This window comes from Schistocerca nitens, unplaced genomic scaffold (genome assembly GCF_023898315.1).
Source record: "Schistocerca nitens isolate TAMUIC-IGC-003100 unplaced genomic scaffold, iqSchNite1.1 HiC_scaffold_89, whole genome shotgun sequence".
Taxonomy (NCBI): domain Eukaryota; kingdom Metazoa; phylum Arthropoda; class Insecta; order Orthoptera; family Acrididae; genus Schistocerca; species Schistocerca nitens.
In genome coordinates, this window is record NW_026045634.1 from 1 (window position 1) to 24,912 (window position 24,912).

The following is a 24,912-nucleotide window of genomic DNA, read 5'->3' on the forward strand; positions in this document are numbered from 1 at the left end:
GTCTCCACGAGATACGTCCAGAGCATGCCGTTCTACGAAGTGGAAGCGTTAATTTTTGCAGATGTCGTCAAGTAGCGGGTGGACGCTCACCGTGTTTGTTGGAGGAGTGCGTGTGTCGTTATCCGGTGTCGTCTAGTGGCTAGGATACCTGGCTCTCACCCAGGAGGCCGGGTTCGATTCCCGGTACCGAAATCCACCATTTTGTTGCTCCTCTTAGGCGGACTTGTCCCGACTTTGCTCGACTGACGCTACGCTGACGCTTGCAGAAAAGCACGTTAAGTATGAATTGACGGCCACAAGTGACGGCGAGAGAGATGCGACACCTGTCCACCTGTGGTCAACAGACTTGGAGGACTGCAAGACACTGCCAGGGAGATGAATGCAGCTACCCACTCTGGTTAGTGTCCTAACAGCGCAGGCACGTTTCGTTTGCCCGTATACATATAATGGAGATCGCGTCTGACGCAGTGGGCTGAGCTTTGCTGTGTACCGGGCGGGTGCAGTCGCGAGAACTGCTTCCCCGGGCGCCTCCGCGGCCGTGATCGTCTAGTGGTTAGGACATTGCGTTGTGGCCGCAAAAACCCAGGTTCGAATCCTGGTCACGGCAATTTTGAAGGTTTTGCCTTGCTGTTGCTGCAATCATGATCGTCACCCAGTGTTTGAAATCACAATGCTCTCATCACTTTACACTCATGTTCCGCACGCCGCAGGTTGCACTACCATTTCATTATCAGCAACAAGAAATTCGCCGCCCCAGGGCGTGGGTAGCTGCCTGAGAGGTTAAATATATAGTCGAAAGGGGCAGTTGTTTGAGGTGCGATGCATGAGCAGCGAGTCGCAGCACAACAGGAAACTGTGTCGTGCACTGTTTTCTAGAGACGCGGGGAACGCTGGCGCAGGTAGCGTGGCCGAGCGGTCTAAGGCGCTGGTTTAAGGCACCAGTCTCTTCGGAGGCGTGGGTTCGAATCCCACCGCTGCCAATTTTTACTTCTCGTTTTTGTGCCATTGCGCTGTGTTCTCGTGGGGTAGAACGCAGCTCCTGCGGCGGCCGCGTCGCGTAGGTAGCGTGGCCGAGCGGTCTAAGGCGCTGGTTTCAGGCACCAGTCTCTTCGAGGCGTGGGTTCGAATCCCACCGCTGCCAACGTTTTCTGTCTCGAAAACAGGAGCACTGATTTCCCGCGAAGGAAATAGCGCAGCAAAGCGTGAGCGTCGCTCTCTTAAACTGTCGTAGCACAGTGCGCGGTGTAACAACAGGATTCACCGGCGCAGTTTGGTCTCATGATTGCTGGCGTTCGTCTCCACGAGATACGTCAGAGCATGCCGTTCTACGAAGTGGAAGCGTTAATTTTTGCAGATGTCGTCAAGTAGCGGGTGGACGCTCACCGTGTTTGTTGGAGGAGTGCGTGTGTCGTTATCCGGTGTCGTCTAGTGGCTAGGATACCTGGCTCTCACCCAGGAGGCCCGGGTTCGATTCCCGGTACCGGAAATCCACCATTTTGTTGCTCCTCTTAGGCGACTTGTCCCGACTTTGCTCGACTGACGCTACGCTGACGCTTGCAGAAAAGCACGTTAAGTATGAATGACGGCCACAAGTGACGGCGAGAGAGATGCGACACCTGTCCACCTGTGGTCAACAGACTTGGAGGACTGCAAGACACTGCCAGGGAGATGAATGCAGCTACCCACTCTGGTTAGTGTCCTAACAGCGCAGGCACGTTTCGTTTGCCCGTATACATATAATGGAGATCGCGTCTGACGCAGTGGGCTGAGCTTTGCTGTGTACCGGGCGGGTGCAGTCGCGAGAACTGCTTCCCGGCGCCTCCGCGGCCGTGATCGTCTAGTGGTTAGGACATTGCGTTGTGGCCGCAAAAACCCAGGTTCGAATCCTGGTCACGGCAATTTTGAAGGTTTTGCCTTGCTGTTGCTGCAATCATGATCGTCACCCAGTGTTTGAAATCACAATGCTCTCATCACTTTACACTCATGTTCCGCACGCCGCAGGTTGCACTACCATTTCATTATCAGCAACAAGAAATTCGGCCGCCCAGGGCGTGGGTAGCTGCCTGAGAGGTTAAATATATAGTCGAAAGGGGCAGTTGTTTGAGGTGCGATGCATGAGCAGCGAGTCGCAGCACAACAGGAAACTGTGTCGTGCACTGTTTTCTAGAGACGCGGGGAACGCTGGCGCAGGTAGCGTGGCCGAGCGGTCTAAGGCGCTGGTTTAAGGCACCAGTCTCTTCGGAGGCGTGGGTTCGAATCCCACCGCTGCCAATTTTTACTTCTCGTTTTTGTGCCATTGCGCTGTGTTCTCGTGGGGTAGAACGCAGCTCCTGCGGCGGCCGCGTCGCGTAGGTAGCGTGGCCGAGCGGTCTAAGGCGCTGGTTTCAGGCACCAGTCTCTTCGGAGGCGTGGTTCGAATCCCACCGCTGCCAACGTTTTCTGTCTCGAAAACAGGAGCACTGATTTCCCGCGAAGGAAATAGCGCAGCAAAGCGTGAGCGTCGCTCTCTTAAACTGTCGTAGCACAGTGCGCGGTGTAACAACAGGATTCACCGGCGCAGTTTGGTCTCATGATTGCTGGCGTTCGTCTCCACGAGATACGTCCAGAGCATGCCGTTCTACGAAGTGGAAGCGTTAATTTTTGCAGATGTCGTCAAGTAGCGGGTGGACGCTCACCGTGTTTGTTGGAGGAGTGCGTGTGTCGTTATCCGGTGTCGTCTAGTGGCTAGGATACCTGGCTCTCACCCAGGAGGCCCGGGTTCGATTCCCGGTACCGGAAATCCACCATTTTGTTGCTCCTCTTAGGCGACTTGTCCCGACTTTGCTCGACTGACGCTACGCTGACGCTTGCAGAAAAGCACGTTAAGTATGAATGACGGCCACAAGTGACGGCGAGAGAGATGCGACACCTGTCCACCTGTGGTCAACAGACTTGGAGGACTGCAAGACACTGCCAGGGAGATGAATGCAGCTACCCACTCTGGTTAGTGTCCTAACAGCGCAGGCACGTTTCGTTTGCCCGTATACATATAATGGAGATCGCGTCTGACGCAGTGGGCTGAGCTTTGCTGTGTACCGGGCGGGTGCAGTCGCGAGAACTGCTTCCCCGGGCGCCTCCGCGGCCGTGATCGTCTAGTGGTTAGGACATTGCGTTGTGGCCGCAAAAACCCAGGTTCGAATCCTGGTCACGGCAATTTTGAAGGTTTTGCCTTGCTGTTGCTGCAATCATGATCGTCACCCAGTGTTTGAAATCACAATGCTCTCATCACTTTACACTCATGTTTCCGCACGCCGCAGGTTGCACTACCATTTCATTATCAGCAACAAGAAATTCGGCCGCCCAGGGCGTGGGTAGCTGCTGAGAGGTTAAATATATAGTCGAAAGGGGCAGTTGTTTGAGGTGCGATGCATGAGCAGCGAGTCGCAGCACAACAGGAAACTGTGTCGTGCACTGTTTTCTAGAGACGCGGGGAACGCTGGCGCAGGTAGCGTGGCCGAGCGGTCTAAGGCGCTGGTTTAAGGCACCAGTCTCTTCGAGGCGTGGGTTCGAATCCCACCGCTGCCAATTTTTACTTCTCGTTTTTGTGCCATTGCGCTGTGTTCTCGTGGGGTAGAACGCAGCTCCTGCGGCGGCCGCGTCGCGTAGGTAGCGTGGCCGAGCGGTCTAAGGCGCTGGTTTCAGGCACCAGTCTCTTCGGAGGCGTGGGTTCGAATCCACCGCTGCCAACGTTTTCTGTCTCGAAAACAGGAGCACTGATTTCCCGCGAAGGAAATAGCGCAGCAAAGCGTGAGCGTCGCTCTCTTAAACTGTCGTAGCACAGTGCGCGGTGTAACAACAGGATTCACCGGCGCAGTTTGGTCTCATGATTGCTGGCGTTCGTCTCCACGAGATACGTCCAGAGCATGCCGTTCTACGAAGTGGAAGCGTTAATTTTTGCAGATGTCGTCAAGTAGCGGGTGGACGCTCACCGTGTTTGTTGGAGGAGTGCGTGTGTCGTTATCCGGTGTCGTCTAGTGGCTAGGATACCTGGCTCTCACCAGGAGGCCCGGGTTCGATTCCCGGTACCGGAAATCCACCATTTTGTTGCTCCTCTTAGGCGACTTGTCCCGACTTTGCTCGACTGACGCTACGCTGACGCTTGCAGAAGCACGTTAAGTATGAATGACGGCCACAAGTGACGGCGAGAGAGATGCGACACCTGTCCACCTGTGGTCAACAGACTTGGAGGACTGCAAGACACTGCCAGGGAGATGAATGCAGCTACCCACTCTGGTTAGTGTCCTAACAGCGCAGGCACGTTTCGTTTGCCCGTATACATATAATGGAGATCGCGTCTGACGCAGTGGGCTGAGCTTTGCTGTGTACCGGGCGGGTGCAGTCGCGAGAACTGCTTCCCCGGGCGCCTCCGCGGCCGTGATCGTCTAGTGGTTAGGACATTGCGTTGTGGCCGCAAAAACCCAGGTTCGAATCCTGGTCACGGCAATTTTGAAGGTTTTGCCTTGCTGTTGCTGCAATCATGATCGTCACCCAGTGTTTGAAATCACAATGCTCTCATCACTTTACACTCATGTTCCGCACGCCGCAGGTTGCACTACCATTTCATTATCAGCAACAAGAAATTCGGCCGCCCCAGGGCGTGGGTAGCTGCCTGAGAGGTTAAATATATAGTCGAAAGGGGCAGTTGTTTGAGGTGCGATGCATGAGCAGCGAGTCGCAGCACAACAGGAAACTGTGTCGTGCACTGTTTTCTAGAGACGCGGGGAACGCTGGCGCAGGTAGCGTGGCCGAGCGGTCTAAGGCGCTGGTTTAAGGCACCAGTCTCTTCGGAGGCGTGGGTTCGAATCCCACCGCTGCCAATTTTTACTTCTCGTTTTTGTGCCATTGCGCTGTGTTCTCGTGGGGTAGAACGCAGCTCCTGCGGCGGCCGCGTCGCGTAGGTAGCGTGGCCGAGCGGTCTAAGGCGCTGGTTTCAGGCACCAGTCTCTTCGGAGGCGTGGGTTCGAATCCCACCGCTGCCAACGTTTTCTGTCTCGAAAACAGGAGCACTGATTTCCCGCGAAGGAAATAGCGCAGCAAAGCGTGAGCGTCGCTCTCTTAAACTGTCGTAGCACAGTGCGCGGTGTAACAACAGGATTCACCGGCGCAGTTTGGTCTCATGATTGCTGGCGTTCGTCTCCACGAGATACGTCCAGAGCATGCCGTTCTACGAAGTGGAAGCGTTAATTTTTGCAGATGTCGTCAAGTAGCGGGTGGACGCTCACCGTGTTTGTTGGAGGAGTGCGTGTGTCGTTATCCGGTGTCGTCTAGTGGCTAGGATACCTGGCTCTCACCCAGGAGGCCCGGGTTCGATTCCCGGTACCGGAAATCCACCATTTTGTTGCTCCTCTTAGGCGACTTGTCCCGACTTTGCTCGACTGACGCTACGCTGACGCTTGCAGAAAAGCACGTTAAGTATGAATGACGGCCACAAGTGACGGCGAGAGAGATGCGACACCTGTCCACCTGTGGTCAACAGACTTGGAGGACTGCAAGACACTGCCAGGGAGATGAATGCAGCTACCCACTCTGGTTAGTGTCCTAACAGCGCAGGCACGTTTCGTTTGCCCGTATACATATAATGGAGATCGCGTCTGACGCAGTGGGCTGAGCTTTGCTGTGTACCGGGCGGGTGCAGTCGCGAGAACTGCTTCCCCGGGCGCCTCCGCGGCCGTGATCGTCTAGTGGTTAGGACATTGCGTTGTGGCCGCAAAAACCCAGGTTCGAATCCTGGTCACGGCAATTTTGAAGGTTTTGCCTTGCTGTTGCTGCAATCATGATCGTCACCCAGTGTTTGAAATCACAATGCTCTCATCACTTTACACTCATGTTCCGCACGCCGCAGGTTGCACTACCATTTCATTATCAGCAACAAGAAATTCGGCCGCCCCAGGGCGTGGGTAGCTGCCTGAGAGGTTAAATATATAGTCGAAAGGGGCAGTTGTTTGAGGTGCGATGCATGAGCAGCGAGTCGCAGCACAACAGGAAACTGTGTCGTGCACTGTTTTCTAGAGACGCGGGGAACGCTGGCGCAGGTAGCGTGGCCGAGCGGTCTAAGGCGCTGGTTTAAGGCACCAGTCTCTTCGGAGGCGTGGGTTCGAATCCCACCGCTGCCAATTTTTACTTCTCGTTTTTGTGCCATTGCGCTGTGTTCTCGTGGGGTAGAACGCAGCTCCTGCGGCGGCCGCGTCGCGTAGGTAGCGTGGCCGAGCGGTCTAAGGCGCTGGTTTCAGGCACCAGTCTCTTCGGAGGCGTGGGTTCGAATCCCACCGCTGCCAACGTTTTCTGTCTCGAAAACAGGAGCACTGATTTCCCGCGAAGGAAATAGCGCAGCAAAGCGTGAGCGTCGCTCTCTTAAACTGTCGTAGCACAGTGCGCGGTGTAACAACAGGATTCACCGGCGCAGTTTGGTCTCATGATTGCTGGCGTTCGTCTCCACGAGATACGTCCAGAGCATGCCGTTCTACGAAGTGGAAGCGTTAATTTTTGCAGATGTCGTCAAGTAGCGGGTGGACGCTCACCGTGTTTGTTGGAGGAGTGCGTGTGTCGTTATCCGGTGTCGTCTAGTGGCTAGGATACCTGGCTCTCACCCAGGAGGCCCGGGTTCGATTCCCGGTACCGGAAATCCACCATTTTGTTGCTCCTCTTAGGCGACTTGTCCCGACTTTGCTCGACTGACGCTACGCTGACGCTTGCAGAAAAGCACGTTAAGTATGAATGACGGCCACAAGTGACGGCGAGAGAGATGCGACACCTGTCCACCTGTGGTCAACAGACTTGGAGGACTGCAAGACACTGCCAGGGAGATGAATGCAGCTACCCACTCTGGTTAGTGTCCTAACAGCGCAGGCACGTTTCGTTTGCCCGTATACATATAATGGAGATCGCGTCTGACGCAGTGGGCTGAGCTTTGCTGTGTACCGGGCGGGTGCAGTCGCGAGAACTGCTTCCCCGGGCGCCTCCGCGGCCGTGATCGTCTAGTGGTTAGGACATTGCGTTGTGGCCGCAAAAACCCAGGTTCGAATCCTGGTCACGGCAATTTTGAAGGTTTTGCCTTGCTGTTGCTGCAATCATGATCGTCACCCAGTGTTTGAAATCACAATGCTCTCATCACTTTACACTCATGTTCCGCACGCCGCAGGTTGCACTACCATTTCATTATCAGCAACAAGAAATTCGGCCGCCCCAGGGCGTGGGTAGCTGCCTGAGAGGTTAAATATATAGTCGAAAGGGGCAGTTGTTTGAGGTGCGATGCATGAGCAGCGAGTCGCAGCACAACAGGAAACTGTGTCGTGCACTGTTTTCTAGAGACGCGGGGAACGCTGGCGCAGGTAGCGTGGCCGAGCGGTCTAAGGCGCTGGTTTAAGGCACCAGTCTCTTCGGAGGCGTGGGTTCGAATCCCACCGCTGCCAATTTTTACTTCTCGTTTTTGTGCCATTGCGCTGTGTTCTCGTGGGGTAGAACGCAGCTCCTGCGGCGGCCGCGTCGCGTAGGTAGCGTGGCCGAGCGGTCTAAGGCGCTGGTTTCAGGCACCAGTCTCTTCGGAGGCGTGGGTTCGAATCCCACCGCTGCCAACGTTTTCTGTCTCGAAAACAGGAGCACTGATTTCCCGCGAAGGAAATAGCGCAGCAAAGCGTGAGCGTCGCTCTCTTAAACTGTCGTAGCACAGTGCGCGGTGTAACAACAGGATTCACCGGCGCAGTTTGGTCTCATGATTGCTGGCGTTCGTCTCCACGAGATACGTCCAGAGCATGCCGTTCTACGAAGTGGAAGCGTTAATTTTTGCAGATGTCGTCAAGTAGCGGGTGGACGCTCACCGTGTTTGTTGGAGGAGTGCGTGTGTCGTTATCCGGTGTCGTCTAGTGGCTAGGATACCTGGCTCTCACCCAGGAGGCCCGGGTTCGATTCCCGGTACCGGAAATCCACCATTTTGTTGCTCCTCTTAGGCGACTTGTCCCGACTTTGCTCGACTGACGCTACGCTGACGCTTGCAGAAAAGCACGTTAAGTATGAATGACGGCCACAAGTGACGGCGAGAGAGATGCGACACCTGTCCACCTGTGGTCAACAGACTTGGAGGACTGCAAGACACTGCCAGGGAGATGAATGCAGCTACCCACTCTGGTTAGTGTCCTAACAGCGCAGGCACGTTTCGTTTGCCCGTATACATATAATGGAGATCGCGTCTGACGCAGTGGGCTGAGCTTTGCTGTGTACCGGGCGGGTGCAGTCGCGAGAACTGCTTCCCCGGGCGCCTCCGCGGCCGTGATCGTCTAGTGGTTAGGACATTGCGTTGTGGCCGCAAAAACCCAGGTTCGAATCCTGGTCACGGCAATTTTGAAGGTTTTGCCTTGCTGTTGCTGCAATCATGATCGTCACCCAGTGTTTGAAATCACAATGCTCTCATCACTTTACACTCATGTTCCGCACGCCGCAGGTTGCACTACCATTTCATTATCAGCAACAAGAAATTCGGCCGCCCCAGGGCGTGGGTAGCTGCCTGAGAGGTTAAATATATAGTCGAAAGGGGCAGTTGTTTGAGGTGCGATGCATGAGCAGCGAGTCGCAGCACAACAGGAAACTGTGTCGTGCACTGTTTTCTAGAGACGCGGGGAACGCTGGCGCAGGTAGCGTGGCCGAGCGGTCTAAGGCGCTGGTTTAAGGCACCAGTCTCTTCGGAGGCGTGGGTTCGAATCCCACCGCTGCCAATTTTTACTTCTCGTTTTTGTGCCATTGCGCTGTGTTCTCGTGGGGTAGAACGCAGCTCCTGCGGCGGCCGCGTCGCGTAGGTAGCGTGGCCGAGCGGTCTAAGGCGCTGGTTTCAGGCACCAGTCTCTTCGGAGGCGTGGGTTCGAATCCCACCGCTGCCAACGTTTTCTGTCTCGAAAACAGGAGCACTGATTTCCCGCGAAGGAAATAGCGCAGCAAAGCGTGAGCGTCGCTCTCTTAAACTGTCGTAGCACAGTGCGCGGTGTAACAACAGGATTCACCGGCGCAGTTTGGTCTCATGATTGCTGGCGTTCGTCTCCACGAGATACGTCCAGAGCATGCCGTTCTACGAAGTGGAAGCGTTAATTTTTGCAGATGTCGTCAAGTAGCGGGTGGACGCTCACCGTGTTTGTTGGAGGAGTGCGTGTGTCGTTATCCGGTGTCGTCTAGTGGCTAGGATACCTGGCTCTCACCCAGGAGGCCCGGGTTCGATTCCCGGTACCGGAAATCCACCATTTTGTTGCTCCTCTTAGGCGACTTGTCCCGACTTTGCTCGACTGACGCTACGCTGACGCTTGCAGAAAAGCACGTTAAGTATGAATGACGGCCACAAGTGACGGCGAGAGAGATGCGACACCTGTCCACCTGTGGTCAACAGACTTGGAGGACTGCAAGACACTGCCAGGGAGATGAATGCAGCTACCCACTCTGGTTAGTGTCCTAACAGCGCAGGCACGTTTCGTTTGCCCGTATACATATAATGGAGATCGCGTCTGACGCAGTGGGCTGAGCTTTGCTGTGTACCGGGCGGGTGCAGTCGCGAGAACTGCTTCCCCGGGCGCCTCCGCGGCCGTGATCGTCTAGTGGTTAGGACATTGCGTTGTGGCCGCAAAAACCCAGGTTCGAATCCTGGTCACGGCAATTTTGAAGGTTTTGCCTTGCTGTTGCTGCAATCATGATCGTCACCCAGTGTTTGAAATCACAATGCTCTCATCACTTTACACTCATGTTCCGCACGCCGCAGGTTGCACTACCATTTCATTATCAGCAACAAGAAATTCGGCCGCCCCAGGGCGTGGGTAGCTGCCTGAGAGGTTAAATATATAGTCGAAAGGGGCAGTTGTTTGAGGTGCGATGCATGAGCAGCGAGTCGCAGCACAACAGGAAACTGTGTCGTGCACTGTTTTCTAGAGACGCGGGGAACGCTGGCGCAGGTAGCGTGGCCGAGCGGTCTAAGGCGCTGGTTTAAGGCACCAGTCTCTTCGGAGGCGTGGGTTCGAATCCCACCGCTGCCAATTTTTACTTCTCGTTTTTGTGCCATTGCGCTGTGTTCTCGTGGGGTAGAACGCAGCTCCTGCGGCGGCCGCGTCGCGTAGGTAGCGTGGCCGAGCGGTCTAAGGCGCTGGTTTCAGGCACCAGTCTCTTCGGAGGCGTGGGTTCGAATCCCACCGCTGCCAACGTTTTCTGTCTCGAAAACAGGAGCACTGATTTCCCGCGAAGGAAATAGCGCAGCAAAGCGTGAGCGTCGCTCTCTTAAACTGTCGTAGCACAGTGCGCGGTGTAACAACAGGATTCACCGGCGCAGTTTGGTCTCATGATTGCTGGCGTTCGTCTCCACGAGATACGTCCAGAGCATGCCGTTCTACGAAGTGGAAGCGTTAATTTTTGCAGATGTCGTCAAGTAGCGGGTGGACGCTCACCGTGTTTGTTGGAGGAGTGCGTGTGTCGTTATCCGGTGTCGTCTAGTGGCTAGGATACCTGGCTCTCACCCAGGAGGCCCGGGTTCGATTCCCGGTACCGGAAATCCACCATTTTGTTGCTCCTCTTAGGCGACTTGTCCCGACTTTGCTCGACTGACGCTACGCTGACGCTTGCAGAAAAGCACGTTAAGTATGAATGACGGCCACAAGTGACGGCGAGAGAGATGCGACACCTGTCCACCTGTGGTCAACAGACTTGGAGGACTGCAAGACACTGCCAGGGAGATGAATGCAGCTACCCACTCTGGTTAGTGTCCTAACAGCGCAGGCACGTTTCGTTTGCCCGTATACATATAATGGAGATCGCGTCTGACGCAGTGGGCTGAGCTTTGCTGTGTACCGGGCGGGTGCAGTCGCGAGAACTGCTTCCCCGGGCGCCTCCGCGGCCGTGATCGTCTAGTGGTTAGGACATTGCGTTGTGGCCGCAAAAACCCAGGTTCGAATCCTGGTCACGGCAATTTTGAAGGTTTTGCCTTGCTGTTGCTGCAATCATGATCGTCACCCAGTGTTTGAAATCACAATGCTCTCATCACTTTACACTCATGTTCCGCACGCCGCAGGTTGCACTACCATTTCATTATCAGCAACAAGAAATTCGGCCGCCCCAGGGCGTGGGTAGCTGCCTGAGAGGTTAAATATATAGTCGAAAGGGGCAGTTGTTTGAGGTGCGATGCATGAGCAGCGAGTCGCAGCACAACAGGAAACTGTGTCGTGCACTGTTTTCTAGAGACGCGGGGAACGCTGGCGCAGGTAGCGTGGCCGAGCGGTCTAAGGCGCTGGTTTAAGGCACCAGTCTCTTCGGAGGCGTGGGTTCGAATCCCACCGCTGCCAATTTTTACTTCTCGTTTTTGTGCCATTGCGCTGTGTTCTCGTGGGGTAGAACGCAGCTCCTGCGGCGGCCGCGTCGCGTAGGTAGCGTGGCCGAGCGGTCTAAGGCGCTGGTTTCAGGCACCAGTCTCTTCGGAGGCGTGGGTTCGAATCCCACCGCTGCCAACGTTTTCTGTCTCGAAAACAGGAGCACTGATTTCCCGCGAAGGAAATAGCGCAGCAAAGCGTGAGCGTCGCTCTCTTAAACTGTCGTAGCACAGTGCGCGGTGTAACAACAGGATTCACCGGCGCAGTTTGGTCTCATGATTGCTGGCGTTCGTCTCCACGAGATACGTCCAGAGCATGCCGTTCTACGAAGTGGAAGCGTTAATTTTTGCAGATGTCGTCAAGTAGCGGGTGGACGCTCACCGTGTTTGTTGGAGGAGTGCGTGTGTCGTTATCCGGTGTCGTCTAGTGGCTAGGATACCTGGCTCTCACCCAGGAGGCCCGGGTTCGATTCCCGGTACCGGAAATCCACCATTTTGTTGCTCCTCTTAGGCGACTTGTCCCGACTTTGCTCGACTGACGCTACGCTGACGCTTGCAGAAAAGCACGTTAAGTATGAATGACGGCCACAAGTGACGGCGAGAGAGATGCGACACCTGTCCACCTGTGGTCAACAGACTTGGAGGACTGCAAGACACTGCCAGGGAGATGAATGCAGCTACCCACTCTGGTTAGTGTCCTAACAGCGCAGGCACGTTTCGTTTGCCCGTATACATATAATGGAGATCGCGTCTGACGCAGTGGGCTGAGCTTTGCTGTGTACCGGGCGGGTGCAGTCGCGAGAACTGCTTCCCCGGGCGCCTCCGCGGCCGTGATCGTCTAGTGGTTAGGACATTGCGTTGTGGCCGCAAAAACCCAGGTTCGAATCCTGGTCACGGCAATTTTGAAGGTTTTGCCTTGCTGTTGCTGCAATCATGATCGTCACCCAGTGTTTGAAATCACAATGCTCTCATCACTTTACACTCATGTTCCGCACGCCGCAGGTTGCACTACCATTTCATTATCAGCAACAAGAAATTCGGCCGCCCCAGGGCGTGGGTAGCTGCCTGAGAGGTTAAATATATAGTCGAAAGGGGCAGTTGTTTGAGGTGCGATGCATGAGCAGCGAGTCGCAGCACAACAGGAAACTGTGTCGTGCACTGTTTTCTAGAGACGCGGGGAACGCTGGCGCAGGTAGCGTGGCCGAGCGGTCTAAGGCGCTGGTTTAAGGCACCAGTCTCTTCGGAGGCGTGGGTTCGAATCCCACCGCTGCCAATTTTTACTTCTCGTTTTTGTGCCATTGCGCTGTGTTCTCGTGGGGTAGAACGCAGCTCCTGCGGCGGCCGCGTCGCGTAGGTAGCGTGGCCGAGCGGTCTAAGGCGCTGGTTTCAGGCACCAGTCTCTTCGGAGGCGTGGGTTCGAATCCCACCGCTGCCAACGTTTTCTGTCTCGAAAACAGGAGCACTGATTTCCCGCGAAGGAAATAGCGCAGCAAAGCGTGAGCGTCGCTCTCTTAAACTGTCGTAGCACAGTGCGCGGTGTAACAACAGGATTCACCGGCGCAGTTTGGTCTCATGATTGCTGGCGTTCGTCTCCACGAGATACGTCCAGAGCATGCCGTTCTACGAAGTGGAAGCGTTAATTTTTGCAGATGTCGTCAAGTAGCGGGTGGACGCTCACCGTGTTTGTTGGAGGAGTGCGTGTGTCGTTATCCGGTGTCGTCTAGTGGCTAGGATACCTGGCTCTCACCCAGGAGGCCCGGGTTCGATTCCCGGTACCGGAAATCCACCATTTTGTTGCTCCTCTTAGGCGACTTGTCCCGACTTTGCTCGACTGACGCTACGCTGACGCTTGCAGAAAAGCACGTTAAGTATGAATGACGGCCACAAGTGACGGCGAGAGAGATGCGACACCTGTCCACCTGTGGTCAACAGACTTGGAGGACTGCAAGACACTGCCAGGGAGATGAATGCAGCTACCCACTCTGGTTAGTGTCCTAACAGCGCAGGCACGTTTCGTTTGCCCGTATACATATAATGGAGATCGCGTCTGACGCAGTGGGCTGAGCTTTGCTGTGTACCGGGCGGGTGCAGTCGCGAGAACTGCTTCCCCGGGCGCCTCCGCGGCCGTGATCGTCTAGTGGTTAGGACATTGCGTTGTGGCCGCAAAAACCCAGGTTCGAATCCTGGTCACGGCAATTTTGAAGGTTTTGCCTTGCTGTTGCTGCAATCATGATCGTCACCCAGTGTTTGAAATCACAATGCTCTCATCACTTTACACTCATGTTCCGCACGCCGCAGGTTGCACTACCATTTCATTATCAGCAACAAGAAATTCGGCCGCCCCAGGGCGTGGGTAGCTGCCTGAGAGGTTAAATATATAGTCGAAAGGGGCAGTTGTTTGAGGTGCGATGCATGAGCAGCGAGTCGCAGCACAACAGGAAACTGTGTCGTGCACTGTTTTCTAGAGACGCGGGGAACGCTGGCGCAGGTAGCGTGGCCGAGCGGTCTAAGGCGCTGGTTTAAGGCACCAGTCTCTTCGGAGGCGTGGGTTCGAATCCCACCGCTGCCAATTTTTACTTCTCGTTTTTGTGCCATTGCGCTGTGTTCTCGTGGGGTAGAACGCAGCTCCTGCGGCGGCCGCGTCGCGTAGGTAGCGTGGCCGAGCGGTCTAAGGCGCTGGTTTCAGGCACCAGTCTCTTCGGAGGCGTGGGTTCGAATCCCACCGCTGCCAACGTTTTCTGTCTCGAAAACAGGAGCACTGATTTCCCGCGAAGGAAATAGCGCAGCAAAGCGTGAGCGTCGCTCTCTTAAACTGTCGTAGCACAGTGCGCGGTGTAACAACAGGATTCACCGGCGCAGTTTGGTCTCATGATTGCTGGCGTTCGTCTCCACGAGATACGTCCAGAGCATGCCGTTCTACGAAGTGGAAGCGTTAATTTTTGCAGATGTCGTCAAGTAGCGGGTGGACGCTCACCGTGTTTGTTGGAGGAGTGCGTGTGTCGTTATCCGGTGTCGTCTAGTGGCTAGGATACCTGGCTCTCACCCAGGAGGCCCGGGTTCGATTCCCGGTACCGGAAATCCACCATTTTGTTGCTCCTCTTAGGCGACTTGTCCCGACTTTGCTCGACTGACGCTACGCTGACGCTTGCAGAAAAGCACGTTAAGTATGAATGACGGCCACAAGTGACGGCGAGAGAGATGCGACACCTGTCCACCTGTGGTCAACAGACTTGGAGGACTGCAAGACACAGCCAGGGAGATGAATGCAGCTACCCACTCTGGTTAGTGTCCTAACAGCGCAGGCACGTTTCGTTTGCCCGTATACATATAATGGAGATCGCGTCTGACGCAGTGGGCTGAGCTTTGCTGTGTACCGGGCGGGTGCAGTCGCGAGAACTGCTTCCCCGGGCGCCTCCGCGGCCGTGATCGTCTAGTGGTTAGGACATTGCGTTGTGGCCGCAAAAACCCAGGTTCGAATCCTGGTCACGGCAATTTTGAAGGTTTTGCCTTGCTGTTGCTGCAATCATGATCGTCACCCAGTGTTTGAAATCACAATGCTCTCATCACTTTACACTCATGTTCCGCACGCCGCAGGTTGCACTACCATTTCATTATCAGCAACAAGAAATTCGGCCGCCCCAGGGCGTGGGTAGCTGCCTGAGAGGTTAAATATATAGTCGAAAGGGGCAGTTGTTTGAGGTGCGATGCATGAGCAGCGAGTCGCAGCACAACAGGAAACTGTGTCGTGCACTGTTTTCTAGAGACGCGGGGAACGCTGGCGCAGGTAGCGTGGCCGAGCGGTCTAAGGCGCTGGTTTAAGGCACCAGTCTCTTCGGAGGCGTGGGTTCGAATCCCACCGCTGCCAATTTTTACTTCTCGTTTTTGTGCCATTGCGCTGTGTTCTCGTGGGGTAGAACGCAGCTCCTGCGGCGGCCGCGTCGCGTAGGTAGCGTGGCCGAGCGGTCTAAGGCGCTGGTTTCAGGCACCAGTCTCTTCGGAGGCGTGGGTTCGAATCCCACCGCTGCCAACGTTTTCTGTCTCGAAAACAGGAGCACTGATTTCCCGCGAAGGAAATAGCGCAGCAAAGCGTGAGCGTCGCTCTCTTAAACTGTCGTAGCACAGTGCGCGGTGTAACAACAGGATTCACCGGCGCAGTTTGGTCTCATGATTGCTGGCGTTCGTCTCCACGAGATACGTCCAGAGCATGCCGTTCTACGAAGTGGAAGCGTTAATTTTTGCAGATGTCGTCAAGTAGCGGGTGGACGCTCACCGTGTTTGTTGGAGGAGTGCGTGTGTCGTTATCCGGTGTCGTCTAGTGGCTAGGATACCTGGCTCTCACCCAGGAGGCCCGGGTTCGATTCCCGGTACCGGAAATCCACCATTTTGTTGCTCCTCTTAGGCGACTTGTCCCGACTTTGCTCGACTGACGCTACGCTGACGCTTGCAGAAAAGCACGTTAAGTATGAATGACGGCCACAAGTGACGGCGAGAGAGATGCGACACCTGTCCACCTGTGGTCAACAGACTTGGAGGACTGCAAGACACTGCCAGGGAGATGAATGCAGCTACCCACTCTGGTTAGTGTCCTAACAGCGCAGGCACGTTTCGTTTGCCCGTATACATATAATGGAGATCGCGTCTGACGCAGTGGGCTGAGCTTTGCTGTGTACCGGGCGGGTGCAGTCGCGAGAACTGCTTCCCCGGGCGCCTCCGCGGCCGTGATCGTCTAGTGGTTAGGACATTGCGTTGTGGCCGCAAAAACCCAGGTTCGAATCCTGGTCACGGCAATTTTGAAGGTTTTGCCTTGCTGTTGCTGCAATCATGATCGTCACCCAGTGTTTGAAATCACAATGCTCTCATCACTTTACACTCATGTTCCGCACGCCGCAGGTTGCACTACCATTTCATTATCAGCAACAAGAAATTCGGCCGCCCCAGGGCGTGGGTAGCTGCCTGAGAGGTTAAATATATAGTCGAAAGGGGCAGTTGTTTGAGGTGCGATGCATGAGCAGCGAGTCGCAGCACAACAGGAAACTGTGTCGTGCACTGTTTTCTAGAGACGCGGGGAACGCTGGCGCAGGTAGCGTGGCCGAGCGGTCTAAGGCGCTGGTTTAAGGCACCAGTCTCTTCGGAGGCGTGGGTTCGAATCCCACCGCTGCCAATTTTTACTTCTCGTTTTTGTGCCATTGCGCTGTGTTCTCGTGGGGTAGAACGCAGCTCCTGCGGCGGCCGCGTCGCGTAGGTAGCGTGGCCGAGCGGTCTAAGGCGCTGGTTTCAGGCACCAGTCTCTTCGGAGGCGTGGGTTCGAATCCCACCGCTGCCAACGTTTTCTGTCTCGAAAACAGGAGCACTGATTTCCCGCGAAGGAAATAGCGCAGCAAAGCGTGAGCGTCGCTCTCTTAAACTGTCGTAGCACAGTGCGCGGTGTAACAACAGGATTCACCGGCGCAGTTTGGTCTCATGATTGCTGGCGTTCGTCTCCACGAGATACGTCCAGAGCATGCCGTTCTACGAAGTGGAAGCGTTAATTTTTGCAGATGTCGTCAAGTAGCGGGTGGACGCTCACCGTGTTTGTTGGAGGAGTGCGTGTGTCGTTATCCGGTGTCGTCTAGTGGCTAGGATACCTGGCTCTCACCCAGGAGGCCCGGGTTCGATTCCCGGTACCGGAAATCCACCATTTTGTTGCTCCTCTTAGGCGACTTGTCCCGACTTTGCTCGACTGACGCTACGCTGACGCTTGCAGAAAAGCACGTTAAGTATGAATGACGGCCACAAGTGACGGCGAGAGAGATGCGACACCTGTCCACCTGTGGTCAACAGACTTGGAGGACTGCAAGACACTGCCAGGGAGATGAATGCAGCTACCCACTCTGGTTAGTGTCCTAACAGCGCAGGCACGTTTCGTTTGCCCGTATACATATAATGGAGATCGCGTCTGACGCAGTGGGCTGAGCTTTGCTGTGTACCGGGCGGGTGCAGTCGCGAGAACTGCTTCCCCGGGCGCCTCCGCGGCCGTGATCGTCTAGTGGTTAGGACATTGCGTTGTGGCCGCAAAAACCCAGGTTCGAATCCTGGTCACGGCAATTTTGAAGGTTTTGCCTTGCTGTTGCTGCAATCATGATCGTCACCCAGTGTTTGAAATCACAATGCTCTCATCACTTTACACTCATGTTCCGCACGCCGCAGGTTGCACTACCATTTCATTATCAGCAACAAGAAATTCGGCCGCCCCAGGGCGTGGGTAGCTGCCTGAGAGGTTAAATATATAGTCGAAAGGGGCAGTTGTTTGAGGTGCGATGCATGAGCAGCGAGTCGCAGCACAACAGGAAACTGTGTCGTGCACTGTTTTCTAGAGACGCGGGGAACGCTGGCGCAGGTAGCGTGGCCGAGCGGTCTAAGGCGCTGGTTTAAGGCACCAGTCTCTTCGGAGGCGTGGGTTCGAATCCCACCGCTGCCAATTTTTACTTCTCGTTTTTGTGCCATTGCGCTGTGTTCTCGTGGGGTAGAACGCAGCTCCTGCGGCGGCCGCGTCGCGTAGGTAGCGTGGCCGAGCGGTCTAAGGCGCTGGTTTCAGGCACCAGTCTCTTCGGAGGCGTGGGTTCGAATCCCACCGCTGCCAACGTTTTCTGTCTCGAAAACAGGAGCACTGATTTCCCGCGAAGGAAATAGCGCAGCAAAGCGTGAGCGTCGCTCTCTTAAACTGTCGTAGCACAGTGCGCGGTGTAACAACAGGATTCACCGGCGCAGTTTGGTCTCATGATTGCTGGCGTTCGTCTCCACGAGATACGTCCAGAGCATGCCGTTCTACGAAGTGGAAGCGTTAATTTTTGCAGATGTCGTCAAGTAGCGGGTGGACGCTCACCGTGTTTGTTGGAGGAGTGCGTGTGTCGTTATCCGGTGTCGTCTAGTGGCTAGGATACCTGGCTCTCACCCAGGAGGCCCGGGTTCGATTCCCGGTACCGGAAATCCACCATTTTGTTGCTCCTCTTAGGCGACTTGTCCCGACTTTGCTCGACTGACGCTACGCTGACGCTTGCAGAAAAGCACGTTAAGTATGAATGACGGCCACAAGTGACGGCGAGAGAGATGCGACACCTGTCCACCTGTGGTCAACAGACTTGGAGGACTGCAAGACACTGCCAGGGAGATGAATGCAGCTACCCACTCTGGTTAGTGTCCTAACAGCGCAGGCACGTTTCGTTTGCCCGTATACATATAATGGAGATCGCGTCTGACGCAGTGGGCTGAGCTTTGCTGTGTACCGGGCGGGTGCAGTCGCGAGAACTGCTTCCCCGGGCGCCTCCGCGGCCGTGATCGTCTAGTGGTTAGGACATTGCGTTGTGGCCGCAAAAACCCAGGTTCGAATCCTGGTCACGGCAATTTTGAAGGTTTTGCCTTGCTGTTGCTGCAATCATGATCGTCACCCAGTGTTTGAAATCACAATGCTCTCATCACTTTACACTCATGTTCCGCACGCCGCAGGTTGCACTACCATTTCATTATCAGCAACAAGAAATTCGGCCGCCCCAGGGCGTGGGTAGCTGCCTGAGAGGTTAAATATATAGTCGAAAGGGGCAGTTGTTTGAGGTGCGATGCATGAGCAGCGAGTCGCAGCACAACAGGAAACTGTGTCGTGCACTGTTTTCTAGAGACGCGGGGAACGCTGGCGCAGGTAGCGTGGCCGAGCGGTCTAAGGCGCTGGTTTAAGGCACCAGTCTCTTCGGAGGCGTGGGTTCGAATCCCACCGCTGCCAATTTTTACTTCTCGTTTTTGTGCCATTGCGCTGTGTTCTCGTGGGGTAGAACGCAGCTCCTGCGGCGGCCGCGTCGCGTAGGTAGCGTGGCCGAGCGGTCTAAGGCGCTGGTTTCAGGCACCAGTCTCTTCGGAGGCGTGGGTTCGAATCCCACCGCTGCCAACGTTTTCTGTCTCGAAAACAGGAGCACTGATTTCCCGCGAAGGAAATAGCGCAGCAAAGCGTGAGCGTCGCTCTCTTAAACTGTCGTAGCACAGTGCGCGGTGTAACAACAGGATTCACCGGCGCAGTTTGGTCTCATGATTGCTGGCGTTCGTCTCCACGAGATACGTCCAGAGCATGCCGTTCTACGAAGTGGAAGCGTTAATTTTTGCAGATGTCGTCAAGTAGCGGGTGGACGCTCACCGTGTTTGTTGGAGGAGTGCGTGTGTCGTTATCCGGTGTCGTCTAGTGGCTAGGATACCTGGCTCTCACCCAGGAGGCCCGGGTTCGATTCCCGGTACCGGAAATCCACCATTTTGTTGCTCCTCTTAGGCGACTTGTCCCGACTTTGCTCGACTGACGCTACGCTGACGCTTGCAGAAAAGCACGTTAAGTATGAATGACGGCCACAAGTGACGGCGAGAGAGATGCGACACCTGTCCACCTGTGGTCAACAGACTTGGAGGACTGCAAGACACTGCCAGGGAGATGAATGCAGCTACCCACTCTGGTTAGTGTCCTAACAGCGCAGGCACGTTTCGTTTGCCCGTATACATATAATGGAGATCGCGTCTGACGCAGTGGGCTGAGCTTTGCTGTGTACCGGGCGGGTGCAGTCGCGAGAACTGCTTCCCCGGGCGCCTCCGCGGCCGTGATCGTCTAGTGGTTAGGACATTGCGTTGTGGCCGCAAAAACCCAGGTTCGAATCCTGGTCACGGCAATTTTGAAGGTTTTGCCTTGCTGTTGCTGCAATCATGATCGTCACCCAGTGTTTGAAATCACAATGCTCTCATCACTTTACACTCATGTTCCGCACGCCGCAGGTTGCACTACCATTTCATTATCAGCAACAAGAAATTCGGCCGCCCCAGGGCGTGGGTAGCTGCCTGAGAGGTTAAATATATAGTCGAAAGGGGCAGTTGTTTGAGGTGCGATGCATGAGCAGCGAGTCGCAGCACAACAGGAAACTGTGTCGTGCACTGTTTTCTAGAGACGCGGGGAACGCTGGCGCAGGTAGCGTGGCCGAGCGGTCTAAGGCGCTGGTTTAAGGCACCAGTCTCTTCGGAGGCGTGGGTTCGAATCCCACCGCTGCCAATTTTTACTTCTCGTTTTTGTGCCATTGCGCTGTGTTCTCGTGGGGTAGAACGCAGCTCCTGCGGCGGCCGCGTCGCGTAGGTAGCGTGGCCGAGCGGTCTAAGGCGCTGGTTTCAGGCACCAGTCTCTTCGGAGGCGTGGGTTCGAATCCCACCGCTGCCAACGTTTTCTGTCTCGAAAACAGGAGCACTGATTTCCCGCGAAGGAAATAGCGCAGCAAAGCGTGAGCGTCGCTCTCTTAAACTGTCGTAGCACAGTGCGCGGTGTAACAACAGGATTCACCGGCGCAGTTTGGTCTCATGATTGCTGGCGTTCGTCTCCACGAGATACGTCCAGAGCATGCCGTTCTACGAAGTGGAAGCGTTAATTTTTGCAGTTGTCGTCAAGTAGCGGGTGGACGCTCACCGTGTTTGTTGGAGGAGTGCGTGTGTCGTTATCCGGTGTCGTCTAGTGGCTAGGATACCTGGCTCTCACCCAGGAGGCCCGGGTTCGATTCCCGGTACCGGAAATCCACCATTTTGTTGCTCCTCTTAGGCGACTTGTCCCGACTTTGCTCGACTGACGCTACGCTGACGCTTGCAGAAAAGCACGTTAAGTATGAATGACGGCCACAAGTGACGGCGAGAGAGATGCGACACCTGTCCACCTGTGGTCAACAGACTTGGAGGACTGCAAGACACTGCCAGGGAGATGAATGCAGCTACCCACTCTGGTTAGTGTCCTAACAGCGCAGGCACGTTTCGTTTGCCCGTATACATATAATGGAGATCGCGTCTGACGCAGTGGGCTGAGCTTTGCTGTGTACCGGGCGGGTGCAGTCGCGAGAACTGCTTCCCCGGGCGCCTCCGCGGCCGTGATCGTCTAGTGGTTAGGACATTGCGTTGTGGCCGCAAAAACCCAGGTTCGAATCCTGGTCACGGCAATTTTGAAGGTTTTGCCTTGCTGTTGCTGCAATCATGATCGTCACCCAGTGTTTGAAATCACAATGCTCTCATCACTTTACACTCATGTTCCGCACGCCGCAGGTTGCACTACCATTTCATTATCAGCAACAAGAAATTCGGCCGCCCCAGGGCGTGGGTAGCTGCCTGAGAGGTTAAATATATAGTCGAAAGGGGCAGTTGTTTGAGGTGCGATGCATGAGCAGCGAGTCGCAGCACAACAGGAAACTGTGTCGTGCACTGTTTTCTAGAGACGCGGGGAACGCTGGCGCAGGTAGCGTGGCCGAGCGGTCTAAGGCGCTGGTTTAAGGCACCAGTCTCTTCGGAGGCGTGGGTTCGAATCCCACCGCTGCCAATTTTTACTTCTCGTTTTTGTGCCATTGCGCTGTGTTCTCGTGGGGTAGAACGCAGCTCCTGCGGCGGCCGCGTCGCGTAGGTAGCGTGGCCGAGCGGTCTAAGGCGCTGGTTTCAGGCACCAGTCTCTTCGGAGGCGTGGGTTCGAATCCCACCGCTGCCAACGTTTTCTGTCTCGAAAACAGGAGCACTGATTTCCCGCGAAGGAAATAGCGCAGCAAAGCGTGAGCGTCGCTCTCTTAAACTGTCGTAGCACAGTGCGCGGTGTAACAACAGGATTCACCGGCGCAGTTTGGTCTCATGATTGCTGGCGTTCGTCTCCACGAGATACGTCCAGAGCATGCCGTTCTACGAAGTGGAAGCGTTAATTTTTGCAGTTGTCGTCAAGTAGCGGGTGGACGCTCACCGTGTTTGTTGGAGGAGTGCGTGTGTCGTTATCCGGTGTCGTCTAGTGGCTAGGATACCTGGCTCTCACCCAGGAGGCCCGGGTTCGATTCCCGGTACCGGAAATCCACCATTTTGTTGCTCCTCTTAGGCGACTTGTCCCGACTTTGCTCGACTGACGCTACGCTGACGCTTGCAGAAAAGCACGTTAAGTATGAATGACGGCCACAAGTGACGGCGAGAGAGATGCGACACCTGTCCACCTGTGGTCAACAGACTTGGAGGACTGCAAGACACTGCCAGGGAGATGAATGCAGCTACCCACTCTGGTTAGTGTCCTAACAGCGCAGGCACGTTTCGTTTGCCCGTATACATATAATGGAGATCGCGTCTGACGCAGTGGGCTGAGCTTTGCTGTGTACCGGGCGGGTGCAGTCGCGAGAACTGCTTCCCCGGGCGCCTCCGCGGCCGTGATCGTCTAGTGGTTAGGACATTGCGTTGTGGCCGCAAAAACCCAGGTTCGAATCCTGGTCACGGCAATTTTGAAGGTTTTGCCTTGCTGTTGCTGCAATCATGATCGTCACCCAGTGTTTGAAATCACAATGCTCTCATCACTTTACACTCATGTTCCGCACGCCGCAGGTTGCACTACCATTTCATTATCAGCAACAAGAAATTCGGCCGCCCCAGGGCGTGGGTAGCTGCCTGAGAGGTTAAATATATAGTCGAAAGGGGCAGTTGTTTGAGGTGCGATGCATGAGCAGCGAGTCGCAGCACAACAGGAAACTGTGTCGTGCACTGTTTTCTAGAGACGCGGGGAACGCTGGCGCAGGTAGCGTGGCCGAGCGGTCTAAGGCGCTGGTTTAAGGCACCAGTCTCTTCGGAGGCGTGGGTTCGAATCCCACCGCTGCCAATTTTTACTTCTCGTTTTTGTGCCATTGCGCTGTGTTCTCGTGGGGTAGAACGCAGCTCCTGCGGCGGCCGCGTCGCGTAGGTAGCGTGGCCGAGCGGTCTAAGGCGCTGGTTTCAGGCACCAGTCTCTTCGGAGGCGTGGGTTCGAATCCCACCGCTGCCAACGTTTTCTGTCTCGAAAACAGGAGCACTGATTTCCCGCGAAGGAAATAGCGCAGCAAAGCGTGAGCGTCGCTCTCTTAAACTGTCGTAGCACAGTGCGCGGTGTAACAACAGGATTCACCGGCGCAGTTTGGTCTCATGATTGCTGGCGTTCGTCTCCACGAGATACGTCCAGAGCATGCCGTTCTACGAAGTGGAAGCGTTAATTTTTGCAGTTGTCGTCAAGTAGCGGGTGGACGCTCACCGTGTTTGTTGGAGGAGTGCGTGTGTCGTTATCCGGTGTCGTCTAGTGGCTAGGATACCTGGCTCTCACCCAGGAGGCCCGGGTTCGATTCCCGGTACCGGAAATCCACCATTTTGTTGCTCCTCTTAGGCGACTTGTCCCGACTTTGCTCGACTGACGCTACGCTGACGCTTGCAGAAAAGCACGTTAAGTATGAATGACGGCCACAAGTGACGGCGAGAGAGATGCGACACCTGTCCACCTGTGGTCAACAGACTTGGAGGACTGCAAGACACTGCCAGGGAGATGAATGCAGCTACCCACTCTGGTTAGTGTCCTAACAGCGCAGGCACGTTTCGTTTGCCCGTATACATATAATGGAGATCGCGTCTGACGCAGTGGGCTGAGCTTTGCTGTGTACCGGGCGGGTGCAGTCGCGAGAACTGCTTCCCCGGGCGCCTCCGCGGCCGTGATCGTCTAGTGGTTAGGACATTGCGTTGTGGCCGCAAAAACCCAGGTTCGAATCCTGGTCACGGCAATTTTGAAGGTTTTGCCTTGCTGTTGCTGCAATCATGATCGTCACCCAGTGTTTGAAATCACAATGCTCTCATCACTTTACACTCATGTTCCGCACGCCGCAGGTTGCACTACCATTTCATTATCAGCAACAAGAAATTCGGCCGCCCCAGGGCGTGGGTAGCTGCCTGAGAGGTTAAATATATAGTCGAAAGGGGCAGTTGTTTGAGGTGCGATGCATGAGCAGCGAGTCGCAGCACAACAGGAAACTGTGTCGTGCACTGTTTTCTAGAGACGCGGGGAACGCTGGCGCAGGTAGCGTGGCCGAGCGGTCTAAGGCGCTGGTTTAAGGCACCAGTCTCTTCGGAGGCGTGGGTTCGAATCCCACCGCTGCCAATTTTTACTTCTCGTTTTTGTGCCATTGCGCTGTGTTCTCGTGGGGTAGAACGCAGCTCCTGCGGCGGCCGCGTCGCGTAGGTAGCGTGGCCGAGCGGTCTAAGGCGCTGGTTTCAGGCACCAGTCTCTTCGGAGGCGTGGGTTCGAATCCCACCGCTGCCAACGTTTTCTGTCTCGAAAACAGGAGCACTGATTTCCCGCGAAGGAAATAGCGCAGCAAAGCGTGAGCGTCGCTCTCTTAAACTGTCGTAGCACAGTGCGCGGTGTAACAACAGGATTCACCGGCGCAGTTTGGTCTCATGATTGCTGGCGTTCGTCTCCACGAGATACGTCCAGAGCATGCCGTTCTACGAAGTGGAAGCGTTAATTTTTGCAGATGTCGTCAAGTAGCGGGTGGACGCTCACCGTGTTTGTTGGAGGAGTGCGTGTGTCGTTATCCGGTGTCGTCTAGTGGCTAGGATACCTGGCTCTCACCCAGGAGGCCCGGGTTCGATTCCCGGTACCGGAAATCCACCATTTTGTTGCTCCTCTTAGGCGACTTGTCCCGACTTTGCTCGACTGACGCTACGCTGACGCTTGCAGAAAAGCACGTTAAGTATGAATGACGGCCACAAGT

The 24,912-nt window shown here is 55.3% G+C and overlaps 76 non-coding genes across 76 annotated transcripts; all 76 read left to right on the top strand.

Moving 5' to 3' along the window:
- The first annotated feature begins 121 nt into the window (after positions 1-121).
- Trnae-cuc (transfer RNA glutamic acid (anticodon CUC)) lies at positions 122-192 on the top strand. The gene has a single exon. It is a non-coding gene; the product is annotated as a tRNA-Glu (tRNA).
- A 343-nt stretch (positions 193-535) lies between these two features.
- Positions 536-607, top strand: Trnah-gug (transfer RNA histidin (anticodon GUG)). The gene has a single exon. It is a non-coding gene; the product is annotated as a tRNA-His (tRNA).
- Positions 608-898: 291 nt separating this feature from the next.
- On the top strand, positions 899-980 carry Trnal-aag (transfer RNA leucine (anticodon AAG)). Its single transcript has one exon. It is a non-coding gene; the product is annotated as a tRNA-Leu (tRNA).
- An 80-nt stretch (positions 981-1,060) lies between these two features.
- On the top strand, positions 1,061-1,141 carry Trnal-cag (transfer RNA leucine (anticodon CAG)). Its single transcript has one exon. It is a non-coding gene; the product is annotated as a tRNA-Leu (tRNA).
- A 273-nt stretch (positions 1,142-1,414) lies between these two features.
- On the top strand, positions 1,415-1,486 carry Trnae-cuc (transfer RNA glutamic acid (anticodon CUC)). Its single transcript has one exon. It is a non-coding gene; the product is annotated as a tRNA-Glu (tRNA).
- Positions 1,487-1,826: 340 nt separating this feature from the next.
- Positions 1,827-1,898, top strand: Trnah-gug (transfer RNA histidin (anticodon GUG)). The gene has a single exon. It is a non-coding gene; the product is annotated as a tRNA-His (tRNA).
- Positions 1,899-2,189: 291 nt separating this feature from the next.
- On the top strand, positions 2,190-2,271 carry Trnal-aag (transfer RNA leucine (anticodon AAG)). Its single transcript has one exon. It is a non-coding gene; the product is annotated as a tRNA-Leu (tRNA).
- An 80-nt stretch (positions 2,272-2,351) lies between these two features.
- Positions 2,352-2,432, top strand: Trnal-cag (transfer RNA leucine (anticodon CAG)). The gene has a single exon. It is a non-coding gene; the product is annotated as a tRNA-Leu (tRNA).
- Positions 2,433-2,706: 274 nt separating this feature from the next.
- Trnae-cuc (transfer RNA glutamic acid (anticodon CUC)) lies at positions 2,707-2,778 on the top strand. Its single transcript has one exon. It is a non-coding gene; the product is annotated as a tRNA-Glu (tRNA).
- Positions 2,779-3,120: 342 nt separating this feature from the next.
- Trnah-gug (transfer RNA histidin (anticodon GUG)) lies at positions 3,121-3,192 on the top strand. The gene has a single exon. It is a non-coding gene; the product is annotated as a tRNA-His (tRNA).
- Positions 3,193-3,483: 291 nt separating this feature from the next.
- On the top strand, positions 3,484-3,564 carry Trnal-aag (transfer RNA leucine (anticodon AAG)). The gene has a single exon. It is a non-coding gene; the product is annotated as a tRNA-Leu (tRNA).
- Positions 3,565-3,644: 80 nt separating this feature from the next.
- On the top strand, positions 3,645-3,725 carry Trnal-cag (transfer RNA leucine (anticodon CAG)). Its single transcript has one exon. It is a non-coding gene; the product is annotated as a tRNA-Leu (tRNA).
- A 685-nt stretch (positions 3,726-4,410) lies between these two features.
- On the top strand, positions 4,411-4,482 carry Trnah-gug (transfer RNA histidin (anticodon GUG)). The gene has a single exon. It is a non-coding gene; the product is annotated as a tRNA-His (tRNA).
- A 292-nt stretch (positions 4,483-4,774) lies between these two features.
- On the top strand, positions 4,775-4,856 carry Trnal-aag (transfer RNA leucine (anticodon AAG)). The gene has a single exon. It is a non-coding gene; the product is annotated as a tRNA-Leu (tRNA).
- An 80-nt stretch (positions 4,857-4,936) lies between these two features.
- On the top strand, positions 4,937-5,018 carry Trnal-cag (transfer RNA leucine (anticodon CAG)). The gene has a single exon. It is a non-coding gene; the product is annotated as a tRNA-Leu (tRNA).
- Positions 5,019-5,292: 274 nt separating this feature from the next.
- Positions 5,293-5,364, top strand: Trnae-cuc (transfer RNA glutamic acid (anticodon CUC)). The gene has a single exon. It is a non-coding gene; the product is annotated as a tRNA-Glu (tRNA).
- A 342-nt stretch (positions 5,365-5,706) lies between these two features.
- Positions 5,707-5,778, top strand: Trnah-gug (transfer RNA histidin (anticodon GUG)). The gene has a single exon. It is a non-coding gene; the product is annotated as a tRNA-His (tRNA).
- A 292-nt stretch (positions 5,779-6,070) lies between these two features.
- Positions 6,071-6,152, top strand: Trnal-aag (transfer RNA leucine (anticodon AAG)). Its single transcript has one exon. It is a non-coding gene; the product is annotated as a tRNA-Leu (tRNA).
- An 80-nt stretch (positions 6,153-6,232) lies between these two features.
- Positions 6,233-6,314, top strand: Trnal-cag (transfer RNA leucine (anticodon CAG)). Its single transcript has one exon. It is a non-coding gene; the product is annotated as a tRNA-Leu (tRNA).
- A 274-nt stretch (positions 6,315-6,588) lies between these two features.
- Trnae-cuc (transfer RNA glutamic acid (anticodon CUC)) lies at positions 6,589-6,660 on the top strand. Its single transcript has one exon. It is a non-coding gene; the product is annotated as a tRNA-Glu (tRNA).
- A 342-nt stretch (positions 6,661-7,002) lies between these two features.
- Positions 7,003-7,074, top strand: Trnah-gug (transfer RNA histidin (anticodon GUG)). Its single transcript has one exon. It is a non-coding gene; the product is annotated as a tRNA-His (tRNA).
- A 292-nt stretch (positions 7,075-7,366) lies between these two features.
- On the top strand, positions 7,367-7,448 carry Trnal-aag (transfer RNA leucine (anticodon AAG)). Its single transcript has one exon. It is a non-coding gene; the product is annotated as a tRNA-Leu (tRNA).
- An 80-nt stretch (positions 7,449-7,528) lies between these two features.
- On the top strand, positions 7,529-7,610 carry Trnal-cag (transfer RNA leucine (anticodon CAG)). Its single transcript has one exon. It is a non-coding gene; the product is annotated as a tRNA-Leu (tRNA).
- Positions 7,611-7,884: 274 nt separating this feature from the next.
- On the top strand, positions 7,885-7,956 carry Trnae-cuc (transfer RNA glutamic acid (anticodon CUC)). Its single transcript has one exon. It is a non-coding gene; the product is annotated as a tRNA-Glu (tRNA).
- Positions 7,957-8,298: 342 nt separating this feature from the next.
- Positions 8,299-8,370, top strand: Trnah-gug (transfer RNA histidin (anticodon GUG)). Its single transcript has one exon. It is a non-coding gene; the product is annotated as a tRNA-His (tRNA).
- A 292-nt stretch (positions 8,371-8,662) lies between these two features.
- Trnal-aag (transfer RNA leucine (anticodon AAG)) lies at positions 8,663-8,744 on the top strand. Its single transcript has one exon. It is a non-coding gene; the product is annotated as a tRNA-Leu (tRNA).
- An 80-nt stretch (positions 8,745-8,824) lies between these two features.
- Positions 8,825-8,906, top strand: Trnal-cag (transfer RNA leucine (anticodon CAG)). The gene has a single exon. It is a non-coding gene; the product is annotated as a tRNA-Leu (tRNA).
- Positions 8,907-9,180: 274 nt separating this feature from the next.
- On the top strand, positions 9,181-9,252 carry Trnae-cuc (transfer RNA glutamic acid (anticodon CUC)). The gene has a single exon. It is a non-coding gene; the product is annotated as a tRNA-Glu (tRNA).
- Positions 9,253-9,594: 342 nt separating this feature from the next.
- On the top strand, positions 9,595-9,666 carry Trnah-gug (transfer RNA histidin (anticodon GUG)). The gene has a single exon. It is a non-coding gene; the product is annotated as a tRNA-His (tRNA).
- Positions 9,667-9,958: 292 nt separating this feature from the next.
- Positions 9,959-10,040, top strand: Trnal-aag (transfer RNA leucine (anticodon AAG)). The gene has a single exon. It is a non-coding gene; the product is annotated as a tRNA-Leu (tRNA).
- Positions 10,041-10,120: 80 nt separating this feature from the next.
- Positions 10,121-10,202, top strand: Trnal-cag (transfer RNA leucine (anticodon CAG)). Its single transcript has one exon. It is a non-coding gene; the product is annotated as a tRNA-Leu (tRNA).
- A 274-nt stretch (positions 10,203-10,476) lies between these two features.
- Positions 10,477-10,548, top strand: Trnae-cuc (transfer RNA glutamic acid (anticodon CUC)). The gene has a single exon. It is a non-coding gene; the product is annotated as a tRNA-Glu (tRNA).
- Positions 10,549-10,890: 342 nt separating this feature from the next.
- On the top strand, positions 10,891-10,962 carry Trnah-gug (transfer RNA histidin (anticodon GUG)). Its single transcript has one exon. It is a non-coding gene; the product is annotated as a tRNA-His (tRNA).
- A 292-nt stretch (positions 10,963-11,254) lies between these two features.
- On the top strand, positions 11,255-11,336 carry Trnal-aag (transfer RNA leucine (anticodon AAG)). The gene has a single exon. It is a non-coding gene; the product is annotated as a tRNA-Leu (tRNA).
- An 80-nt stretch (positions 11,337-11,416) lies between these two features.
- Positions 11,417-11,498, top strand: Trnal-cag (transfer RNA leucine (anticodon CAG)). Its single transcript has one exon. It is a non-coding gene; the product is annotated as a tRNA-Leu (tRNA).
- Positions 11,499-11,772: 274 nt separating this feature from the next.
- Trnae-cuc (transfer RNA glutamic acid (anticodon CUC)) lies at positions 11,773-11,844 on the top strand. The gene has a single exon. It is a non-coding gene; the product is annotated as a tRNA-Glu (tRNA).
- Positions 11,845-12,186: 342 nt separating this feature from the next.
- Positions 12,187-12,258, top strand: Trnah-gug (transfer RNA histidin (anticodon GUG)). The gene has a single exon. It is a non-coding gene; the product is annotated as a tRNA-His (tRNA).
- Positions 12,259-12,550: 292 nt separating this feature from the next.
- Positions 12,551-12,632, top strand: Trnal-aag (transfer RNA leucine (anticodon AAG)). Its single transcript has one exon. It is a non-coding gene; the product is annotated as a tRNA-Leu (tRNA).
- Positions 12,633-12,712: 80 nt separating this feature from the next.
- Trnal-cag (transfer RNA leucine (anticodon CAG)) lies at positions 12,713-12,794 on the top strand. The gene has a single exon. It is a non-coding gene; the product is annotated as a tRNA-Leu (tRNA).
- Positions 12,795-13,068: 274 nt separating this feature from the next.
- Trnae-cuc (transfer RNA glutamic acid (anticodon CUC)) lies at positions 13,069-13,140 on the top strand. The gene has a single exon. It is a non-coding gene; the product is annotated as a tRNA-Glu (tRNA).
- Positions 13,141-13,482: 342 nt separating this feature from the next.
- Trnah-gug (transfer RNA histidin (anticodon GUG)) lies at positions 13,483-13,554 on the top strand. Its single transcript has one exon. It is a non-coding gene; the product is annotated as a tRNA-His (tRNA).
- Positions 13,555-13,846: 292 nt separating this feature from the next.
- On the top strand, positions 13,847-13,928 carry Trnal-aag (transfer RNA leucine (anticodon AAG)). Its single transcript has one exon. It is a non-coding gene; the product is annotated as a tRNA-Leu (tRNA).
- Positions 13,929-14,008: 80 nt separating this feature from the next.
- Trnal-cag (transfer RNA leucine (anticodon CAG)) lies at positions 14,009-14,090 on the top strand. Its single transcript has one exon. It is a non-coding gene; the product is annotated as a tRNA-Leu (tRNA).
- A 274-nt stretch (positions 14,091-14,364) lies between these two features.
- On the top strand, positions 14,365-14,436 carry Trnae-cuc (transfer RNA glutamic acid (anticodon CUC)). The gene has a single exon. It is a non-coding gene; the product is annotated as a tRNA-Glu (tRNA).
- Positions 14,437-14,778: 342 nt separating this feature from the next.
- Positions 14,779-14,850, top strand: Trnah-gug (transfer RNA histidin (anticodon GUG)). Its single transcript has one exon. It is a non-coding gene; the product is annotated as a tRNA-His (tRNA).
- Positions 14,851-15,142: 292 nt separating this feature from the next.
- Positions 15,143-15,224, top strand: Trnal-aag (transfer RNA leucine (anticodon AAG)). Its single transcript has one exon. It is a non-coding gene; the product is annotated as a tRNA-Leu (tRNA).
- Positions 15,225-15,304: 80 nt separating this feature from the next.
- On the top strand, positions 15,305-15,386 carry Trnal-cag (transfer RNA leucine (anticodon CAG)). Its single transcript has one exon. It is a non-coding gene; the product is annotated as a tRNA-Leu (tRNA).
- A 274-nt stretch (positions 15,387-15,660) lies between these two features.
- Positions 15,661-15,732, top strand: Trnae-cuc (transfer RNA glutamic acid (anticodon CUC)). The gene has a single exon. It is a non-coding gene; the product is annotated as a tRNA-Glu (tRNA).
- A 342-nt stretch (positions 15,733-16,074) lies between these two features.
- Positions 16,075-16,146, top strand: Trnah-gug (transfer RNA histidin (anticodon GUG)). Its single transcript has one exon. It is a non-coding gene; the product is annotated as a tRNA-His (tRNA).
- A 292-nt stretch (positions 16,147-16,438) lies between these two features.
- Positions 16,439-16,520, top strand: Trnal-aag (transfer RNA leucine (anticodon AAG)). The gene has a single exon. It is a non-coding gene; the product is annotated as a tRNA-Leu (tRNA).
- An 80-nt stretch (positions 16,521-16,600) lies between these two features.
- Trnal-cag (transfer RNA leucine (anticodon CAG)) lies at positions 16,601-16,682 on the top strand. The gene has a single exon. It is a non-coding gene; the product is annotated as a tRNA-Leu (tRNA).
- A 274-nt stretch (positions 16,683-16,956) lies between these two features.
- Positions 16,957-17,028, top strand: Trnae-cuc (transfer RNA glutamic acid (anticodon CUC)). Its single transcript has one exon. It is a non-coding gene; the product is annotated as a tRNA-Glu (tRNA).
- Positions 17,029-17,370: 342 nt separating this feature from the next.
- Positions 17,371-17,442, top strand: Trnah-gug (transfer RNA histidin (anticodon GUG)). The gene has a single exon. It is a non-coding gene; the product is annotated as a tRNA-His (tRNA).
- Positions 17,443-17,734: 292 nt separating this feature from the next.
- On the top strand, positions 17,735-17,816 carry Trnal-aag (transfer RNA leucine (anticodon AAG)). The gene has a single exon. It is a non-coding gene; the product is annotated as a tRNA-Leu (tRNA).
- An 80-nt stretch (positions 17,817-17,896) lies between these two features.
- Positions 17,897-17,978, top strand: Trnal-cag (transfer RNA leucine (anticodon CAG)). The gene has a single exon. It is a non-coding gene; the product is annotated as a tRNA-Leu (tRNA).
- Positions 17,979-18,252: 274 nt separating this feature from the next.
- Positions 18,253-18,324, top strand: Trnae-cuc (transfer RNA glutamic acid (anticodon CUC)). The gene has a single exon. It is a non-coding gene; the product is annotated as a tRNA-Glu (tRNA).
- Positions 18,325-18,666: 342 nt separating this feature from the next.
- Trnah-gug (transfer RNA histidin (anticodon GUG)) lies at positions 18,667-18,738 on the top strand. Its single transcript has one exon. It is a non-coding gene; the product is annotated as a tRNA-His (tRNA).
- A 292-nt stretch (positions 18,739-19,030) lies between these two features.
- Trnal-aag (transfer RNA leucine (anticodon AAG)) lies at positions 19,031-19,112 on the top strand. Its single transcript has one exon. It is a non-coding gene; the product is annotated as a tRNA-Leu (tRNA).
- An 80-nt stretch (positions 19,113-19,192) lies between these two features.
- Trnal-cag (transfer RNA leucine (anticodon CAG)) lies at positions 19,193-19,274 on the top strand. The gene has a single exon. It is a non-coding gene; the product is annotated as a tRNA-Leu (tRNA).
- A 274-nt stretch (positions 19,275-19,548) lies between these two features.
- Positions 19,549-19,620, top strand: Trnae-cuc (transfer RNA glutamic acid (anticodon CUC)). The gene has a single exon. It is a non-coding gene; the product is annotated as a tRNA-Glu (tRNA).
- A 342-nt stretch (positions 19,621-19,962) lies between these two features.
- Trnah-gug (transfer RNA histidin (anticodon GUG)) lies at positions 19,963-20,034 on the top strand. Its single transcript has one exon. It is a non-coding gene; the product is annotated as a tRNA-His (tRNA).
- A 292-nt stretch (positions 20,035-20,326) lies between these two features.
- Positions 20,327-20,408, top strand: Trnal-aag (transfer RNA leucine (anticodon AAG)). The gene has a single exon. It is a non-coding gene; the product is annotated as a tRNA-Leu (tRNA).
- Positions 20,409-20,488: 80 nt separating this feature from the next.
- Positions 20,489-20,570, top strand: Trnal-cag (transfer RNA leucine (anticodon CAG)). The gene has a single exon. It is a non-coding gene; the product is annotated as a tRNA-Leu (tRNA).
- A 274-nt stretch (positions 20,571-20,844) lies between these two features.
- Trnae-cuc (transfer RNA glutamic acid (anticodon CUC)) lies at positions 20,845-20,916 on the top strand. Its single transcript has one exon. It is a non-coding gene; the product is annotated as a tRNA-Glu (tRNA).
- Positions 20,917-21,258: 342 nt separating this feature from the next.
- Positions 21,259-21,330, top strand: Trnah-gug (transfer RNA histidin (anticodon GUG)). Its single transcript has one exon. It is a non-coding gene; the product is annotated as a tRNA-His (tRNA).
- Positions 21,331-21,622: 292 nt separating this feature from the next.
- Positions 21,623-21,704, top strand: Trnal-aag (transfer RNA leucine (anticodon AAG)). The gene has a single exon. It is a non-coding gene; the product is annotated as a tRNA-Leu (tRNA).
- Positions 21,705-21,784: 80 nt separating this feature from the next.
- Trnal-cag (transfer RNA leucine (anticodon CAG)) lies at positions 21,785-21,866 on the top strand. Its single transcript has one exon. It is a non-coding gene; the product is annotated as a tRNA-Leu (tRNA).
- Positions 21,867-22,140: 274 nt separating this feature from the next.
- Positions 22,141-22,212, top strand: Trnae-cuc (transfer RNA glutamic acid (anticodon CUC)). Its single transcript has one exon. It is a non-coding gene; the product is annotated as a tRNA-Glu (tRNA).
- A 342-nt stretch (positions 22,213-22,554) lies between these two features.
- On the top strand, positions 22,555-22,626 carry Trnah-gug (transfer RNA histidin (anticodon GUG)). The gene has a single exon. It is a non-coding gene; the product is annotated as a tRNA-His (tRNA).
- A 292-nt stretch (positions 22,627-22,918) lies between these two features.
- On the top strand, positions 22,919-23,000 carry Trnal-aag (transfer RNA leucine (anticodon AAG)). Its single transcript has one exon. It is a non-coding gene; the product is annotated as a tRNA-Leu (tRNA).
- Positions 23,001-23,080: 80 nt separating this feature from the next.
- Positions 23,081-23,162, top strand: Trnal-cag (transfer RNA leucine (anticodon CAG)). Its single transcript has one exon. It is a non-coding gene; the product is annotated as a tRNA-Leu (tRNA).
- Positions 23,163-23,436: 274 nt separating this feature from the next.
- Positions 23,437-23,508, top strand: Trnae-cuc (transfer RNA glutamic acid (anticodon CUC)). The gene has a single exon. It is a non-coding gene; the product is annotated as a tRNA-Glu (tRNA).
- A 342-nt stretch (positions 23,509-23,850) lies between these two features.
- Positions 23,851-23,922, top strand: Trnah-gug (transfer RNA histidin (anticodon GUG)). The gene has a single exon. It is a non-coding gene; the product is annotated as a tRNA-His (tRNA).
- Positions 23,923-24,214: 292 nt separating this feature from the next.
- On the top strand, positions 24,215-24,296 carry Trnal-aag (transfer RNA leucine (anticodon AAG)). The gene has a single exon. It is a non-coding gene; the product is annotated as a tRNA-Leu (tRNA).
- Positions 24,297-24,376: 80 nt separating this feature from the next.
- Positions 24,377-24,458, top strand: Trnal-cag (transfer RNA leucine (anticodon CAG)). The gene has a single exon. It is a non-coding gene; the product is annotated as a tRNA-Leu (tRNA).
- A 274-nt stretch (positions 24,459-24,732) lies between these two features.
- Positions 24,733-24,804, top strand: Trnae-cuc (transfer RNA glutamic acid (anticodon CUC)). The gene has a single exon. It is a non-coding gene; the product is annotated as a tRNA-Glu (tRNA).
- Positions 24,805-24,912: the final 108 nt, after the last annotated feature.